Here is a 19,095-nt window from a genome sequence, read left to right as displayed (position 1 = left end):
GTGTAGAAAAATTATCTTCGAGGTACATAATATGTGGCAAAATATATCCAATCAACTGATTTATAGCATATAAACACAAGAAGAAAATGCATCTCATTCATTTATGAACGATTTCCTTATATTTGTACAATTTTGTCTTCTTTTTAAGTTTTTGAAAGTGTATTTTATGTAGACCTAGGGCACTTCACAACCTAACTTCATGTGACTGCAGGGCATAATAATATATCTCTATGCCCTGTTTATACAGGGCTCTTGACAGCTTGTTATGATAAGAATTTATAGAATAACACTCCCCTAAGAATAAATGTAAAACCACTATTTTGTAGGTGCGGTAAGGGATATGAATATAAGATGGCCACACAGTAAAAAAAAATATTGGGACATTCACATTTGTATAGATGAAGTAAGATCTCAATGAAATATTACTACGATCTTAAAAAAATGAGGGCTATTTTTTAAATATATTGTAGATTACTGTCATTTTTGGTATAACAACAGAAAGCTGAAAAGTAACGCAAGCTGGCAGCCTTTACACCTCCCTGTAGTGTTATAACATTGCAAAGTAACTCACAACCTGTGTCTGTAAATCTCTGTGTTCATAAAAGCACTTTCATTGAACACATGTGAAGGGAATGCAAGATATATAACTTTCTTTATCGTTCCTTTGGGAGACCCAGACCATGGTGTTTAGCTTCTGCCTCCGGAGGACACACAAAGTACTACACTTAAAAGTGTAGCTCCTCCCTCTGAGCTTATACACCCCCTGGTAGCCAGTCCTAGCCAGTTTATCGCTTTGTGTTCAGGAGGTCATACATCCACACATGCATTCTCATCTGATTTGTTTGACTTTTGGAAAGAGTTTGAAGAAAAGCGGGTCCATGTCTGGACTCCCGGCATGTCCCTTCTCACCCCACTGTGTCGGTGGTGTTGTTAAGGTTGATTTACAAGGCTGAAGCCTTACATGCCGCGCTCCTTCACCATCCCTTCTGGGCTCTGGCTTGAAGTGGGAGCCAGCACGGTCTCCATCCCTGGCAGGAGTCCGGTCTCCATCTACAGCCCCTTGAGGATTCTGTTGGACCAGAGCACTCATCCCCAGGGACATGGCCCTGCGTCTCAGCAGCTAAGTACCTGAGACGTTTATGTTGGGGGTCCCGGTTCTTTATTGTATGGGGAGAGTATGCTGTATGTGATTGTTTTTAACTTTTCCGGCGGGTTCTCCAGCTTTTGCCAGAGAACCGCGCCAATGGTGCCTGCTTGTCAGCCTCGCCGATTAAATTTAGGCCCCGGCTTCGCCGGAGGCCTAGTTTCGTTTTCCTGCCCTCGCATGTCACTCATGCAGAGGGACAGGTTCGGCTCCTCCCGGCAGCCGTTCTACACAGAGGAGGGACACTCCCCACTGCTGGGGCGTCCCTCCTTCCCTGCAGGAAACTATAGCCCTCCAGTTCCCTCTCTTTTATAGGAACGCCCCATTTCTCAGGCAGAGTTCACTCTGCTCTGGGACATCCTGCATTCTGCATCTCTGCTGAGGTGCTGCGCACTGGGGGACCGGGCTTCGGGATCTGGAGGGCACACAACACCGCGCTCAGCGGTCTGGTAAGCCACAGCCGGTCTCTGGTTGTGGACCTCTGTATATTCTCCCTGGGGTTCATTCTCTGCAAAGCCCCCACTCCAGCAGCATGTCTCACACGAGGAGCAAGGCTCCAAAGCTTTATGCTGCATGCACTGCATGTAAGCTCCTGCTGCCTGAGCCGAGCATTTATCCACACTGTGATGGTTGCTCTAACTTGGCGGTGCCACAGCCTGGAGTCTCACCCCCAGTGGTATCTCAGGCTGCTGCTTCTGCACCTGTGACTGAACCCCCGGCCTGGGTAGAGTCCTTTTCTAGGTCCATATCCCAGTCATTTGCTGAGTCCATGGGACATTTGTCCAGGACTTTGATGAATATACATCAGCCCCCCTCACAGGGTGCCTCTAATACTCTTGACAGAGGACTCCTATCCTCTGACCTCCGTCCATCAGAGCTCACGGAGGATTCATCATCTGATCCCAGAACCCGTCCTTCTAAGAGAAGGCGCAGGGTTTCCTCCCCCTCCCCATCCCACGGCTCTGTCTCAAGAGCTGACTCTCAAGATGAGGAGGATGCCCTCACTGGGGGCTCGGAGGCTATGTATCCCATCGATTTCTCTGAGGGTGACTCGCACCTTAGTGATTTGATTGCTTCTATTAATTCTGTGCTGGATCTCAATCTGTCAGTGTCAGAGGAGCAACTCTCTTTGGCAGAAAAACATCAGTTTACCTCGCCTAAGAGAGTGAAGAGTGTGTTCTTTAAGCACTCAAGTTTTCAGACCGCTGTGACCAAACCCAGGGCCTGCCCTGACAAACGCTTTCCAAAGCGTGGTTCTGATGACCGGTTTCCATTTCCACCTGAGGTGGTCAAGGAGTGGTCTCACTCCCCAAAGGTAGACCCTCCGGTGTCTAGGCTCTCAGCCCGGACCGTTGTGTCGGTGGCTGACGGCACCTCACTTAAGGATTCCACTGACCGTCAGATTGACCTTCTGGCCAAATTTGTGTATGAAGCTGCGGAGGCCGCGTTTTCCCCGACTTTTGCAGCAGTCTGGGCTCTCAAAGCCATTTCTGCTTCTCTAGAGGAGATGCATTCCCTCACCAAGGAATCTATGCCTGAGATGGTTACCTTAACTTCTCAGGCTTCAGCTTTTTCATCTTATGCCATGTCTGCCATGCTAGAGGCTGCTCACCGCACTGCGGTGGCTTCAGCTAATTCTCTTGTTATCCGCAGGATTTTGTGGCTTCGAGAGTGGAAGGCAGATGCTTCTTCCAAGAAGTTTCTTGCTGGGCTCCCTTTTGCTGGTTCACGGCTGTTTGGTGAACAGCTGGATGAAATCATTAAAGAAGCTACTGGCGGGAAGAGTACTTCCATGCCACAAACCAAGACCAGGAAACCCGCCCAGGGTAGGAATCAATCGAGGTTTCGTTCCTTTCGTTCCTCCAACTGGTCATCGTCTAAGCCTTCCGCCTTGTCCGCTAACTCAGCCAAGGATCAGAAATCCAACTGGCGCCCAAAAGCGCGTCCGCAGAAGACCGCAGGAGGTTCTGCCACTAAGGCAGCTTCCTCATGACTCTCGGCCCGCTCCAACCACGTCCTTAGTCGGTGGCAGGCTCTCCCACTTTGGCGACGCTTGGTTAAAGCAAGTCTCCAATCAGTGGGTGAGAGACATCATATCTCACGGCTACAGGATAGAATTCTCTTCCAGCCCTCCAAACAGATTTTTTCTCTCAACTCCCCCCTGCTCCAAGGCCGCCGCCTTCTCGCAGGCCGTGGCATCCTTGCAGGCAAACAGAGTGATTGTCCCAGTTCCCGCTCAGGAACGGTTCAGAGGTTTTTACTCAAATCTCTTCCTAGTTCCAAAAAAGGACGGTACCTTCCGGCCCATCCTGGATCTCAAGCTTCTCAACAAGCATGTTCGGGTGCGGCATTTTTGCATGGAGTCCCTGCGATCAGTCATTGCCTCTATGACCCAAGGGGAGTTCCTGGCGTCCATCGACATCAGAGATGCCTATCTACATGTGCCAATCGCAGTGTCACATCAGCGTTGGTTACGTTTTGCGATAGGAGAGGATCATTTCCAATTCGTGGCTCTCCCCTTCGGGTTAGCCACGGCCCCTCGGGTATACACCAAGGTCATGGCGGCAGTGATTGCGGTCCTGCACCTCCAGGGGTTGGCAGTGCTCCCTTACCTGGACGACCTTCTGGTCAAGGGTCCATCCGGCGCAGACTGTCAGCGGAGTGTTTCGCTCACTCTCGCCACCCTAGCCCAATTCGGGTGGATTGTCAATCTTCACAAATCCACTCTGACTCCGACTCAGAGTCTCACGTACCTAGGGATGCAGTTCGAGACTTTGCCGGCACTTGTGAAGTTGCCCTTAATCAAACAGCAGTCTCTCCGGCTAGCGGTGCGCTCTCTCCTGAGGCCCCGCTGTTATTCCCTCAGGCGCCTGATGCAGGTGCTGGGTCAAATGGTGGCTTCCATGGAGGCGGTTCCCTTTGCCCAGTTTCATCTGCGTCCTCTGCAGCTGGACATCCTCCGCTGTTGGGACAAGCGGCCTTCCTCCTTACAGAGGTTAGTGGCTCTGTCGCCACGGACCAGGAGCTCTCTTCAGTGGTGGCTTCGACCCCTCTCCCTGTCCCAAGGGCGCTCCTTCCTGGCTCCGTCCTGGGTGATTCTCACCACGGATGCCAGCCTATCCGGCTGGGGAGCGGTACATCTCCACCACAGAGCTCAGGGCACTTGGACTCCGTCCGAGTCAGCCCTTTCAATCAATGTGCTGGAAACCAGAGCTGTGCTTCTAGCTCTCCTAGCCTTTCACCACCTGTTGGCCGGCAGGCACATTCGAGTCCAGTCAGACAACACGACAGCGGTTGCCTACATCAATCACCAAGGTGGGACACGCAGCCGCCTGGCAATGTTGGAGGTCCAACGCATTCTTCAATAGGCGGAGGACTTCAAGTCCACCATATCCGCAGTCCACATCCCTGGCGTAGAAAACTGGGAGGCAGATTATCTCAGCCGTCAATCCGTGGACGGTGGCGAGTGGTCCCTGCACCCGGCAGTGTTTCAGTCAATCTGCCGCAAGTGGGGCACTCCGGATGTGGACCTAATGGCATCCCGTCACAACAACAAGGTTCCGGTTTACGTGGCTCGCTCCCACGATCCTCAGGCCTTCGCCGCGGACGCTCTGGTTCAAGACTGGTCCCAGTTTCGTCTGTCCTACGTGTTTCCCCCTCTAGCTCTCTTGCCCAGAGTCCTGCGCAAGATCAGAATGGAGGGCCGTCGAGTCATCCTCATTGCACCGGACTGGCCCAGGCGAGCTTGGTATCCGGACCTGCTCCAACTGTCCGTGGAGATGCCGTGGCATCTTCCGGACCGTCCAGACCTGCTCTCGCAAGGTCCGTTTTTCCGCCCGAATTCTGCGGCACTCAAATTGACGGCATGGCTCTTGAGTCCTGGATTTTGACGGCTTCTGGTATTCCTCCTGAAGTCATCTCCACTATGACCCGGGCCCGTAAGTCTTCCTCCGTCAAGATCTATCACAGGACTTGGAAAATTTTCCTGTCCTGGTGTCGCTCTTCCGGCCATTCTCCTTGGCCATTCTCGGTGCCGACCCTTCTGTCTTTTTTACAGTCCGGTCTGCAGCTAGGACTGTCCCTTAACTCTCTCAAGGACAAGTCTCAGCTCTATCAGTGCTGTTCCAGTGGCATATCGCCCGGCTGGCTCAAATCCGCACCTTCATGCAAGGTGCGTCTCACATCATTCCGCCTTATCGGCAGCCCTTGGATCCCTGGGACCTTAACTTGGTCCTCACGGTATTGCAGAAACCCCCCTTTGAGCCTCTTAGGGAGGTTTCTTTGTATCGTCTTTCTCAAAAGGTGGCCTTTCTAGTTGCCATAACTTCTCTCAGGAGAGTCTCTGATTTGGCTGCGCTCTCCTCGGAGTCACCTTTTTTGTTGTTTCACCAAGACAAGGTAGTTCTCCGTCCGACCCCGGACTTTCTTCCTAAGGTGTTCTCTCCCTTCCACCTTAACCAGGATATTTCCTTGCCTTCCTTCTGTCCGGCCCCTGTTCATCGCTTTGAGAAAGCGCTGCATACTCCAGATCTGGTGCGTGCTCTCCGGATTTATGTGGCTCGCACCGCTGCGCTTAGGCGGTGCACCTCTCTTTTTGTGCTAACCACAGGGCGGCGCAAGGGTCTCTCTGCTTCTAAGCCGACCTTGGCCCGTTGGATTAGATCGACCATTTCGGACGCCTACCAGAGTACTCAGGTGCCTCCCCCGCCGGGGATCAAAGCACACTCGACCAGAGCTGTCGGTGCCTCTTGGGCTTTTAGGCACCAGGCTACGGCTCAACAAGTCTGTCAGGCTGCCACTTGGACTAGCCTGCATACCTTTTCGAAGCACTACCAAGTGCATGCTCATGCTTTGGCAGATGCGAGCTTGGGCAGACGCATCCTTCAGGCGGCTGTCGCCCACTTGTGAAGTTAGGCTCCGCCTACTTCTTAGTTTTTTCTGTTTATTCCCACCCAGGGACAGCTTTGGAACATCCCATGGTCTGGGTCTCCCAAAGGTACGATAAAGAAAAAGAGAATTTTGTTACTTACCGTAAATTCTTTTTCTTATAGTTCCGTATTGGGAGACCCAGCACCCTCCCTGTTGCCTGTTGGCAATTTTCTTGTTCCATGTGTTATCACCGGCTGTTGTCGTGGACAGAGTCTCCGGTTGTTCCGGTTCTTACTCGGTTCTACTTGAGGGTGGCTATTCTTCTTCAGCTTTTGCACTAAACTGGCTAGGACTGGCTACCAGGGGGTGTATAAGCTCAGAGGGAGGAGCTACACTTTTAAGTGTAGTACTTTGTGTGTCCTCCGGAGGCAGAAGCTAAACACCATGGTCTGGGTCTCCCAATACGGAACTATAAGAAAAAGAATTTACGGTAAGTAACAAAATTCTCTTTATTTTATGGATGCTTAAGCAGCTGAACAAAGATTAGCTCTTTTCCCTCACCGTGCTACACCTCTTTTTAGGTATAGTAATGAAGGGTGCTGAAAGTGAATGTAGGACCTCCTTCACACCTACGTGTCTCCGGTATGTGTGATGCCCGTTTTCACACGTACTGGAGACACGGACACGTTTTCCCATTAAAATCAATGGGCTTGGTCACACATACATATTTTCACACGGACCGTGTGTCTGTGTGGAACACACGCCTTGTCCATGTGCTCCACACGGCGACATGTCCATTTTCTATCGGCAAAATGGGTGTCACACAGACTAAACATTGATGTAACGGACTGAACATTGATGTGATCCATGTAACATCAGTGTGACATGGATCGGAGAAAACATGTGTCACATAAAAATAAAGAATGTTTATATTTACCCTCTCCGACGCTGCTGACTCTGACTCTGCTGTTACTTCCGAGTCCCGCTCATTATGCTCATTGCATATTCATTGCACTCACTGCAGACCCGGAAGTAACAGCAGCGCTATAGACAGGTAAGTATAAAAGTTTATGCTGTTCGTGTGCTATCCGGATGTCATACAGATAGCACAGGGACAGCACACGAAACACACACGGACACACACACACACACACATAGATACCTTCACCATGGGCCGTGCAAAACATTTGTGTTTTGCACGGACGTATGAAGGAGGCCTAAGGGGTACTTTGCACGTTGCGACATTGCTACTGCGATCTCGTCGGGGTCAAATCGAAAGTGACGCACATCCGGCGCCGGTAACTATGTCGAAACGTGTAAAGCCTAGAAGCACCGATAAGCAATTGCAAAAGCGTCAAAATTCGGTGATCTGTGTAGTGTCAGTCATTTCCATAATTTCGCTGCAGCGACAGGTACGATGTTGTTCCTTGTTCCTGCGGCAGCACACATCGCTGTGTATGAAGCTGCAGGAGTGAGGAACATCTCCTTACTTGAGTTCCGCCTGCAATGAGGAAGGAAGAAAGTGGGCAGGATGTTTACGTCCAGGTCATCTCCGCCCCTCCGCTTCTATTGGCCGCCTGCCGTGTGACATCGCTGTGACGCCGCACGACCCGCCCCCTTAGGAAGGAGGCGGGTCGCCGGCCGGAGCGACGTCGCAGGGCAGGTAAGTGCGTGTGAAGCTGCCGAAGCGATAATGTTCCCTACGGCAGCTATCACAAGATATCGCATCTGCGACGGGGGCGGCTACTATCGCGCTCGGCATCGCTACAATCGGCTAGCAATGTCGCAGTGTGCAAAGTACCCCTAAGGCTGGAGTCACACTTGCGTAGAAATAGATGAAGCTGACAAGCTTGGGTAAGGAAAGCCCCAGTCGATTCTCACACTAGTCACACGCAAATGTGACTCCACCCTAAGACAGACAGATGTTAAAAAATGAGATCTTTTTAAAGAAATTGAAGGAACCTGTCATGTAAAAAAACACCATTAACCTGTAGATATGGGGTTAATCTGCAGGTTAATAGCGTTCTGTCTCCAAGCGGCTACCATTCTGAGAGCCCCTCTGCTGAGAGGAAATGATCTTTATGTTTATTGTCAGGCTTTCAGTCATAGAGGTGCAGTCATCATCACGGTTTCAGTCACCTCAAAGTGCATAGTGAGCGGTGGCTATAACTGCACTGACTGACAGCTGGCTCAGCATTGCATCAGTACAAAGCCTAAAATGACTGCGGCTATTTTCCATATTGCAGAAGATTGCATCAGACAGAAAAGGATAACATGACCTCTGGTTTGGCCAAGCCGGATTCTGTATAATGCTTTGAAGGCAGCTATTACATAACATATAGTACAGTGAATGATAAAGGTCCATCATAACCTTTATTAAGCAAGAAACAGGAAATGCAGCAGCCATTTTGTGGTGAATCTGGAGAGTGAGGGGATGTCACAGTTCAAAGCTTAGCCCTAGAGATAGGGAGAGGTAGCCATACAACACTGAACAAAATGGGTAATAGAAGCATATCAGTGTGAGAAAAAGAGAATAATGCAGTTTTAATTAAAAGCAAAAAAGATAGGAGAGCTGACAGATGCGGCTTGCTTGATCAGAGAGATTATAGTTTTGCTGCAATCCAATAAAATGATCAACTTGAAAATGCTCCTGCGATATTTGGTCAAGACAATTAAATAACTCACCCTTTAGGGGCACTTTGCACACTACGACATCGTAGCTGCGATGTCAGTGGGGTCAAATCGAAAGTGACGCACATCCGGCGTCGCAGTCGATATCGTAGTGTGTAAATCCTTTTTGATACAATTAAGGAGTGCAAAAACGTCCAAATCGTATCATCGGTGTAGCGTCGGTCATTTCCATAATTTCGGAAGGACCGATGTTACGATGTTGTTCCTCATTCCTGCGGCAGCACACATCACTGTGTGTGAAGCCGCAGCAGCGAGGAACATCACCTTACCTGCGTCCTGCGGCTCACGCCGGCTATGTGGAAGGACGGAGGTGGGCGGGATGTTTATGTCCCGCTCAGCTCCGCCCCTCCGCTTCTATTGGCCGCCGGCCAGAGCGACGTCGCAGGGCAGGTGAGTACATATGAAGCTGCCGTAGCGATAATGTTCACTACGGCAGCTATCACCACGATATCGCAGCTGCGACGGGGGCGGGGACTATCGCGCTCGGCATCGCAAGCATCGGCTTGCGATGTCGTAGTGTGCAAAGTGCCCCTTAGGCTCCGTCACACACAGAGATAAATCTTTGGCAGGTCTGTGGTTGCAGTGAAATCATGGACATATTGTGCCATTTGTACACAGCCACAAACCAGGCACTGATTGTCCACAATTTCACTGCAACCACAGATCTGCCACAGATTTATCTCTGTGTGTTACAGGGCCTTTACTGTGATGGCTGAAAATACCACTTTTTGGTGAGGCATGTGATTTTAGGGGATATTGATGATGTTGCTACTCGCAACTATTTTTCCAGAATTGTGTTGTCCTGGAATACTGTTGATTCTTTGTGATAGTTTGTAAAGAACTGATCGGAGCAGTAAGTTTTTCTGAACACAGATGTATATTACACTGCATGTCTCATTAAAGTGGGAAATTTATCACAGCTCATATCACATTTATTGAACTTAGATAAGAGCTGAGGATGGAAAGCGCAATAGGGTCTTACCTAAAAAAACATGTAAAAGGTGATAAGGAGCCGTGCTCACCTTGTAGGGTTGTGTGACACACAACCAGTATTTAGACATGTAGTTCACCTGCTGCAGAATCCACATGCTCAAAAATCAAGCATAATCAGGAACCAAATAAAAGTGGATCCTTTCTATGCTGCTGCAAGAATGACAAAAATCCCAAAGTGCTGAATAAAAAGTAGGTAGCTTTATTATGTCCGTTTCGCAGTGTGCCCTCACTTTTTCATCAGGAAACTAACCGTATTCGTCAATCTTATAGCAGTGCAGAAAAGTTCTAATTTTATTTGGTTCCTGATTATCTTTGATTTATAGAACTGAAGCAGTGGGAGGTTTGCATTATACATCACATAGGAGACACTGGGACTGCTGTATATACATAACATAGAAGATGCTGAGACTGCTATATATTCTTCACATAGAAGACACTGAGACTGCTGTATACATTGCTTAGGAGACACTGAGACTGCTGTATACATCAAATAGGAGACACTGAGACTTCAGTATTCATCACATTGGAGAACCCGAGACGACTGTATACATCACATAGGAGACACTGAGACTGCCGTACATGCCGCGCCCCAGGGCCTGCAGGGGAGCTGATCGGACCCGGGCATCCACTTCTCAGAGTCTATGTCAGTGGTGGCTAGGCGCCCGCTTCAGTGACCCCAGGGGCCACTTGTAAAAGGGGTTATATTTACAGGGGATAGATAGTTTTTAATGTCCGTGATGCCACTTGCGGCATGCAGCAATGTGTAGATGCTGCCACTGCACAATATCTCACCACTGGGGCTGATGGTATAGGGCAGCCTGGATGTTATCACTCTCTACTCTACTCTCAAGTAGAACGGTGCCCCAGGGGAGGATGTTGGTTGTAGTAGTATGTTAGTTTGTGATGCAGGAATGCAGCAGAAATGGAGGCCACACAGGGACTGAAGGTTAACCGGTTCTTTACTCACACAGGTGGTAAGATCCATGCAGCCTGGTGCTGGTTGCAGGGGTCCCAGGTTCCCTTCTTCCAGTGCTGGTCCTGTTACTCCGTTGGCTCTGTCTCTGGCACCTCGTAATTGGGGATCCACGTGGCATGAAGCTGTTTGGGGTCTCTCCCTGATTCTCTCTCTCCTGCTGCTGCTGGCCTGTATGACATGTGGCATGAACTGATGCGGGGCCAGACCTTCATGTCGCTCCCTGGTTCCCTCTCTGCCACTGTGTCCCGGACACTCTGGTGGTGATGAACCGTGAAAGTCCCAGTCACCTGCAGACTTGCCAGATGCGCCGGAAACTTCCACCTAGCCTAGGGCTCTGTACTCTGCCATGCCTTGGTCCCCGGAGTTCCTGTTACTCAACTCCCTGGCGACCACTCCTTAAGTGCCAACTAAGACCACCTCAGGCCCTTGTAGTGGACCTGAGCCTCCACACATACATCCATCCTCCACTCCTCCTTCTTCTTCTTCTCTCCAAACCGTTATTTTTTAACTGACTCCTTGAACACTCCCCTCCCTGGGCTTCCAGCTCCTGGATTGAGGAGGTCCCAGCCAATGGGCTGCTACCCCTCTAAACCCATTGCTAACCTGTTACCTGGGCTAGGAAGTGAACAATTTGAATGTCTGTTGTCGGTTGCCAGCACTGAACTCCAGGAGCCTGGGATTTTGTTGTTTCTTAGCAACACCTGACACCATAGGGTGCAAGGTGCTGCAGTACACATTGCCTAGGAGACACTGAGACTGCTGTATATATCACATAGGAGACAGAGACTGCAGTAGTCATCACAAAAGAGACACAGAGACTTCAGTATTCATCACATAGGAGACTCAGAGACTACTGTATACATCACATAGGTAACGAGACTGCTGTATACATCACATAGAATACACTGGCCCATTTAAATCACATAGGAGACACTGAGACTGCTGTATGTACATCACGTAGGGATATAATTGGGGACAGCTGGTGCATATACGTACATCCCATAGGAGATGCTGGGGAATATTGGAGCATGTACATCACATACTAGATGCTGGAGCATATACATCACATGGGAACATGGGAGATGCTGGGGCTGCAATATATACATCACATGGGAGTCTTTGGGGCTGCAGTATATACATCACAATGGAGATGCTTGAGCTGCAGCATATACATCACATAGGAGATCCTAGGGCTGCAGCATATACAGTACATTACATGGGTGACGCTGGGGCTGCTGTCTTTATCGGTGGCTCAAGAGCGCAGAGCAGCACACTTCTGTCCACAAAGTACATCCTGATGCTAGCACTGGCCAGTTTCAGGAAGCAGTCCATTGCATGCAACGCTATGTAGTGATAGCTGCATGCATGTGCTCTCGTTATAAAGATGTATTAAAGAACCCAGAGGAGAGCAAAACGCGACTACAGGTCTGCCAGTCACTGATCTCTGCTGGTAGGAGGGGGGCAAAGAAAAGGGCATTTAATTTGATATAGAGTTGAACTGAGAAGTTTACATACGCTATCTAAAAAGACTCATATACATGTTTTTCTCATTATCTGACATGAAATCAGAATAAATCTTTCCCGTTTTAGGTCAATTAGGATTACCAAAACTATTTATATTTGCCAATTGCCAGAATAATGAGAGAGAATATATTAAGGCATTTTTATTACTTTCTGCAAACATCAAAAGTTTACATACACTAAAGCGGGCTTTACATGCTACGATATCGCTAGCGATATTGCTAGTGAGCGTACCCGTCCCCGTCGTTTGTGCATCATGAGCAAATCGCTGCCCGTGGCACACAATATCACTAACACCCGTCACACATACTTACCTTAGCTAGCGACATCGCTGTGGGCGGCGAACAATCTCTTTGTTAAGGGGGAGGTTCATGCCCCGTCACAGCGACATCACACAGCGGCCGACCAATAGAAGCGGAGGGGCGGAGAACAGCCGCATTATCGACATGCCCACCTCTTTGCCGGAGGACGCAGGTAAGCTGTTGTTCGTCGTTCCCGGGGTGTCACACGTAGCGATGTGTGCTGCCTCAGGAACGACGAACAACCTACGTCCACAACGACCAACGAGATTTTAATAATGAACAACGTGTCAACGATCAACAATAAGGTGATTATTTTTGATCGTTAACACTCGCTTGAAGCTGTTACACGCAACGACGTCGCTAACGACGCCAGATGTGCATCACGAATTCCGTGACCCCGACGACAGATCATTAGCGATATCGTTGTGTGTAAATGGGCCTTTAGGGGTACTTTGCACGTTGCGACAATGCTACTGCGATGTCGTCGGGATCAAATCGAAAGTGACACACATCCGGTGCCAGTAACGACGTCGCAATGTGTAAAGCCTAGATGCACCGATAAACGATCGCAAAAGCGTCGTAAATCAGTGATCTGTGTAGTGTCGGTCATTTTCATAACAGTGACAGGTACGATGTTGTTCCTCGTTCCTGCGGCAGCACACATCGCAGTGTGTGAAGCCGCAGGAGCGAGGAACTTCTCTTTACCTGCCTCCACCAGCTATGCGGAAGGAAGGAGGTGGGCGGGATGTTTACGTCCCGCTCATCTCCGCCCCTCCGCTTCTATTGGCCGCCTGCCGTGTGACGTCGCTGTGACGCCGCACGACCCGCCCCCTTAGGAAGGAGGCGGGTCGCCGGCCAGAGAGACATTGCAGGGAAGGTAAGTGCGTGTAAACCTGCCGTAGCAATAATGTTCGCTACGCCAGCTATCACAAGATATCGCATCTGTGACGGGGCAGGGACTATCGCACTCGGCATCGCTACAATTGGCTAGCGATGTCGCAGCGTGCAAAGTACCCCTTAGAGTACTATGTCTGTAAACAATATGGCACAGCCCATATGATGATGTCATGTCTTTGGAAGCTTCTGATTGGTTTATTAGCAACATCTGAGCTAATTAGAGAAACACCTGTGTTTGTATTTTAATACACACTTGAAACACACTCCTTCTTTGTGTAGCCTCATGCGAAAGTCAAAAGAATTCAACCGAGATCTCAAATTGCGAACTTGCCCATGTCTGGTTCATCTTTGGGTGCAATTTCCAGATACCTGAAGTTGCCTGGTTCATCTGTCCAAACAATTATACACAAGTACAAACAAGATGGGAATGTCCAGCCATCATACCACTCAGGAAGGAGACGGGTTCTGTATACCAAAGATGAATGTGATTTGGTCAGACATGTGCATATCAACCCAAGAACAAAAGCAAGAGACCTTGTGAAGATACTGGCAGAACCTTATAAGATTGTGTCATTATTCACAGTGAAACAAGTATTGTATAAACATGGACTGGAGGGCCACTCTGCCAGGAAGAATCAATTACTTCAAAAGAAACATAGAAAAAGTCAGATTAAAGCTTGCAAATTCACACAGGAATACAGACCTTAATTTTTGGAGATATTTTCTGTGGTGTGACAAAATGAAAATTAAACTGTTTGGCAATAATGACCATCGTTACATTTGGAGGAAAACTACATCCACAGGTGTATCTATCAGAAGCTGCCAAACACATGACATCATCATATGGGCTGTCCCAAATTGTTTAAAGGCATAGTACTCTTAAGGGTGCTTTACACGCTGCGACATCGCTAACGATATATAGTCGGGGTCACGTCGTTAGTGACGCACATCCGGCACCGTTAGCGACATCGCAGCATGTGACACCAAGGAGCGACGATCAACGATCGCAAAAACGTCAAAAATCGTTGATCGTTGACACGTTGCTCCTTTTCATAATATCGTTGGTGGTGCATGCTGCTGGTTGTTCGTCGTTCCTTCGGCGTCACACATCGCTATGTGTGACACCGCAGGAACGACGAACATCTCCTTACCTGCGTCCACCGGCAATGAGGAAGGAAAGAGGTGGGCGGCATGTTCCGGCCGCTCATCTCCGCCCCTCCTCTGCTATTGGGCGGCCACTTAGTGACGCTGCAGTGATGCTGAATGCACCTCTCCCTTGAAGGAGGGATTGTTCGGCGGTCACAGTGTGACGCCCTGGACATCACCACATACACCCCCACATTTGAAAGGTACCATCAGTCAACCATAAAGACCTGATTTCCTCCCTCAGTGTTAGACAGGCACACCAGGTGGGCGGAGTCAGGCGGAAAGACACGCCCCCTGAGGAGTCTGCTGGCCTGAGGCAGGAAAACACAAAGAGCTGAGGTCAGCACACAGTAGAGTGCAGTTCAGTGGAGTGGAGTGAAACAGTCAGGCAGGCAGACAGCAGTGACCGCCTGCAGGAGACCGGGAACACGACCAGCGGAACCGTAAGGGACCAGGACAGGGTAGTGGCCCGCCGGAACCGAACCGGGGAGCTAACAGGATACCGGAGCACCAGGCAGGGTACTCAGACCCCGAACAAGGCTATATGCCACCACCATAGTCGAATTAACTGATTGCGGTCTGGACCTCAGGGGTTCATTCCCACCAAAGTCTCGATAGAAGGCAACAGCCCAACCCATCCGGATAGTAGCCACCGCCAAAGGCCAGAGATCCAAGGGCCAGTGCCTGTGGGCAAAGGAGCTCCTCCGACATCTACAAGCCGGGGAGTGGACTACCAGTGCTCAGGCACAGTGGTCAAACTACTACATACATGCAGGAGAAAGGTGGACATTGCCAACCCGACTAATAAGCTGCAGCCGGCTGCGGGCCCCGTTCATACCTTCGTTTGGTTTACCAGTGACTCTGTGTGGTTTAATCGTGACACCAGTGCCCTCAGGTACCGCACCGCGCGGCACCGCAACCCTGCCCCCTACCCATGGAGGGGTCAACACATAGCTGCGCCACTAAACCGCTCCCGGGAGTTCCCATACCTTCACCGCAGCGGTGGTGTCCACCATCACCACAACCCATGGGTGGCGTCACGAACAATCATCCCAAAACCAACTACCCGCATTCCCCTGTGTGCAACGCCAACCCCCTTGCAGAGCGGCGTGACCCCCGTGTCCGTGAGAGGCTTGAGCCACCACCCGTAGAGCACGGATCTGAGCGGCTCGGCGGCCGAGGCCGCGGGGCGGTACAACAGCGACGTCGCTTAAAAGTTATGTGCGTGTGACGCTGCTGTAGCGATAATGTTTGCTATGGCAGCGATCACCAAATGTTGCACGAACGACGGGGGCGGGTGCTGTCGCGCACGACATCACTAGCTATCGCTAGCGATGTCGCAGCGTGTAAAACCTCTTTAGTGTATGTAAACTTGATTTTTCAGAAAGTAATAAAAATGCCTTAAAACATTTTCTCTCATTATTCTGGCATTTGGCAAATATAAATAATTTTGGTTCCTAATTGACCTAAAACATGAAAGGTTTATTCTGATTTCATGTCAGATAGAGAGAAACACATGTATATGTGTGTTTTTAGTTAGTGTATGTAAACTTCTGGTTTCAATTGTAGTCAAATTTAGCTCTACAAAACACACCGTTTTAATAACTTTTCTCAGAAAAATAATTAATTTAATGGATAAAGTGTGGAATCCTTTATTAGAAATAAAAACACACACATATACCCTGGTTCACCACTTTAATCAGCCCCAAAAAGCCCTCCTTGTCCGGCGTAATCCAGGATGATCCAGCGTCGCTTCCACCGCAGCTGCATGGAGGTGACCGGAGCCGCAGCAGACACAGCCGCTCCGGTCACCTCCATGCAGCAAATGAAGACAGCCGTGCGATCAGCTGCTGTCACTGAGGTTACCCGCGGCCACCGGTGGATGCAGCGGTGGCCGCGGGTAACCTCAGTGACAGCAGCTGATCGCGCGGCTGTGTTCATTTGCTGTGTGGAGGTGACCGGAGCGGCTGTGTGTGCTGCAGCTCCGGTCACCTTCATGCAGCAGCGCTGGATGCGACGCTGGATCATCCTGGATTACGCCGGACAAGGAGGGCTTTTTGGGGCTGATTAAAGTGGTGAACCAGGGTATATGTGTGTGTTTTTATTTCTAATAAAGGATTTTTTTCTGGTGTGTGTGTTTATTTACTGTAACTTACAGATTAATCATGGAGGGTGTCTCATAGACGCCTGACATGATTAATCTAGGACTTATTGGCAGCTATGGGCTGCCAATAACTCCTTATTACCCCGATTTGCCAACGCACCAGGGTAAATCGGGAAGAGCCGGGTACAGTCCCAGAACTGTCGCATCTAATGTATGCGGCAATTCTGGGCGGCTGTTGGCTGATATTATTAGGGTGGGGGGCTCCCCATAACGTGGAGCTCCCCATCCTGAGAATACCAGCCTTCAGCCGTATGGCTTTATCTGGCTGGTTTTAAAAATGGGGGGAACCGCACGCCGTTTTTTTTAATTATTTAATTATTTATTTCACTACACAGTATAGACACGCCCACCGGCTGCTGTGATTGGGTGCAGTGTGACACCTGTCACTCAGAGTGGGGGCGTGTCTCACTGTAACCAATCATAGGCGCTGGTGGGCAGGGAAAGCAGGGAATACGAAATTGTTTAATGGGCGGCCGGCTTTTTCAAAACAGTAAAAGCCGCCGGAGCAGTGTGAATGCCGTGCAGCGCCGGGGATCGGGGATTGGTGAGTATATGAGAGAGGGCTGCTAACTTCAGTTACTCAGGAGATTAGCGGTCACCGGTGAGTCTTCACTGGTGACCGCTAATCAGGACGCGACACAGACAGAGCCGCAGCATCACAATGAAGTCGGGTGAAGTTCACCCGAGTTCATTCTGACAGTGCGGCTCTGTCTGTGTCTGCTGTCATCTGCCATTCAGCTCTGCTACATGGCTGTCTGTGTCTGCTGTTAGCGGCCATGTAGCAGAGCTGAATGGCAGATGACATAGTAAAAACGCATCCCTACACATTACACACGCTTGGCAAGTCAATAAATAAAAAAAAAAAAGGTGCTCAATGCATACGTCACAGAACACATGATCTAAAGGATCGCACACAAAATTGACCAATTTAACATAGACTACTAACGCTCGTGTGACAGCAAATGAACGACCAACGTGAAATCTCATAGATCCCGTATGCAACCTGGGCGTGTCACATCGCAAATGCGATTGTACAACTAATTGCAACGTGTAAAGTGGGCTTAAGGGTGTGATTATGTTAACTAACTTGAAAGGGAATGGATACAGCCCTAGGAGACCTCAGAGTGTTATATGTGTCTAGTTAGGGTATTTGGAGGCTTTGGAATACTTTTGAATCAAAATTGATTTTAAGCAAATTGATTCCCCTTCTAAATTTCTTGGAAATAGTAATCAAATTTGAATTAAATAATAATATTTATTCACTTATATAGTGCCATTAACTTCACTGCGCTTTACATACATCAGCAACACTGTCCCCATTGGGGCTCACAATCTAAGGTCCCTATTAGTATGTCTTTGGAGTATGGGAGGAAACCAGAGTACCTGGAGGAAACCGCCGCAAACACGGGGAAAACATACAAAAGCCTTTCAGATGTTGTTCTTGGTGGGATTTGAACCAAGGACCCCAGCGCTGCAAGGCTGACCACTGCGCCACCGAGCTGTCCGAAAAGTTTTACTCATCTCTAATTGTTGCTTACTTGGCTCCTAGCTCTTTCCTTTAGTTCTAATACCATATTTAATGTCTATTTGAATGTCATATTTAATTGCTAGTATGGAAGCTCTGCTTAATTTACCTTGATGGATTCTGTAAAAGTCAGTTCAAAAAAAGTTCTGTATGCATATCTACCAAATTGTGTTAATTTTTTCACTTTCTCATTGACCGAAACTTAAGTCTTCTTCATCCAAAAACTGTCGTCTGAAAACTTACTATTGCACTGATTTGTCAGCCATATGATAAAATCTTAAACTGGTTGTCCGGTCTCCTGGTGAAAGTTTGAAGTCACTTTATTTGACTGCAGACTTCATAATTCTTACAGCGTGCACACAGCACACATTAAGGATTCTCTGGTGTTGGGGGCGAGAGCAGGTGCTCACAAACCGCAAGTACGCACTCTGTATATAAACGGTCACGTGATGACTACACGTGTTTGGCTTCGCTCAGTACAAGTCAATTGAGCACGGCAGGAGATGTCTAATCGGAATGTGGTCGGATGTTTGCTAACTGCATACTTTCTATCATATCACTGTCTGCTCTTGCTTGCAACACTGGACAATCCATACAATGTAAGGTGCACATGCTGTAAGGATTCAGAAGTCAGCACTTAAGGCCCAGTCACACACAACGACTTACCAGTGATCCCGACACTGAACGACCTGATAAGGATCGCTGGTAAGTTGCTGGGAGGTCACTGGTGAGATGTCACACAGTCAGACCTTACCAATGACGCAGTAACAATGAGCGACCTGTATATGTCGGCGGGCGTTGGGACCCTGTTAGGAGGTCGCTGGTAGTTGCCCAGCAGGACATCGCCTTTGAAGAAAATGGTCCAGA

General features: G+C 49.2%; 1 protein-coding gene across 2 annotated transcripts in view; it reads left to right on the top strand.

Moving 5' to 3' along the window:
* COL9A2 (collagen type IX alpha 2 chain) overlaps positions 1 to 19,095 on the top strand; it is a 181,964-nt gene that overhangs the window by 121,765 nt on the left and 41,104 nt on the right. The gene's annotated exons all lie outside the window — the stretch shown is intronic.

The sequence above is a fragment of the Anomaloglossus baeobatrachus genome, chromosome 2 (assembly GCF_048569485.1).
Source record: "Anomaloglossus baeobatrachus isolate aAnoBae1 chromosome 2, aAnoBae1.hap1, whole genome shotgun sequence".
Taxonomy (NCBI): domain Eukaryota; kingdom Metazoa; phylum Chordata; class Amphibia; order Anura; family Aromobatidae; genus Anomaloglossus; species Anomaloglossus baeobatrachus.
This window is presented reverse-complemented; position numbering and strand designations above follow the sequence as displayed.